Source organism: Leuciscus leuciscus, assembly GCF_965113295.1.
Source record: "Leuciscus leuciscus genome assembly, chromosome: 13".
Taxonomy (NCBI): domain Eukaryota; kingdom Metazoa; phylum Chordata; class Actinopteri; order Cypriniformes; family Leuciscidae; genus Leuciscus; species Leuciscus leuciscus.
The window spans coordinates 27274437-27275820 of NC_138737.1; positions in this window are offsets into that span (position 1 = coordinate 27274437).

Here is a 1384-nt window from a genome sequence, read left to right on the forward strand (position 1 = left end):
ATCTCTAAGGCTGTGTGTAAGGTCAACACTTTTAAGGACTGTCAGTACCTTTAAGAACTGCCCACTGAATGCCTATCAGATACCATGTAAAGTTCCCTTAGACTTGATGACTGCAGCTACCGACAGCTCGTGTTCTCAGTAAAGAATCCTGCTGAAGATACAACCAAGTCTCCTGGTCTTCGCTTCTGAGTTTCCTACAGTCCACATGATCCAAATATTTATCGGTTCACTCTCACTTGATCCTTTATTTGTTGGTTCATGCTATAATACATATTGTAAACATCTCTCTGGTATAGTTTATTCTGATTCATTCAGTAATTCTGATTCATATAAATGTTTATATAGTTTATATTATATATGAATTATTTATAATATTGTATAAAATATTACTTGCAATTAGTGCATCTGTTAACATGAACAGTATAACAGCATGTATCTTGTTTAATGTTAATTTATTTTCTACATATACATTCTTAACATGAGCCGCATTTCCCCAGGAACTAGGGACTTTGGGGTGGTACTTGGTGTGTTTCCACCGTAGGAACCAGGGTCTAAATGAAGTTCCGGGTCAATATTTCCCCCTCCGAAAGTCCCTGGTTGCGAGGTGGTACTTTTTTAAAGTTCAAGAACTTTCAGTGGTTGGACTTGGGCGCTGAACATGCTGATTGGTTGAGTTTGTGCTGCATTTTGGTTGGTTGAGCCCATGCAGAGTTTTATTTCAACCACCATTTTTTTTTATCTGTTGCGGTGCGTGCAGTAAACAACACAGTTGTTTGCAATTCAAATCAACAATGGAGTTTAAAAAAAATACAACTGATGGACCAACGACAAGGTTCAGGCTTTATTAAGCTTTAATTCAGAGGATGAAATCCAGCGGGAACTGTAAAGTAGCGTGCAGTCCTACGTCACCAGACTAATTTGCCTAATCTTCACAGTACTTTAGACCGCGGTGGAAACGCAGACAGCAGCAGTTCTGGGGGTCAGGTCAGGTTCCGGGTAATTTCGGTGGAATGTGCTTTCATTTTTTACATTTGATCTAAGATCCTTTCTCAAATGTGCAAGCATGTAATTTATACCAAATAATTTAACTTTAATGCCATGTAATAATGTTAACAGGGTTTTATTATTATCATTATTGCTGTTTAGATTTCCAATTACCTGCAGTACTCGAACTCTGCCACAAGGAAAAGTGTGTACTCCTGCTTAGAACCCAATGTGGCACTAAACACTTTGGTGCAAAACATCAAAGACCATTTTTTATACATCTGATCATTGTGGATTTTAGTGTACAGACACTCTAAAATAAAATCTGTGCATAGGCACGTTTTATAAATGAGGCCCTTGATGTGCACATGACACTAATGCAGATAAAACAAAAACAGTG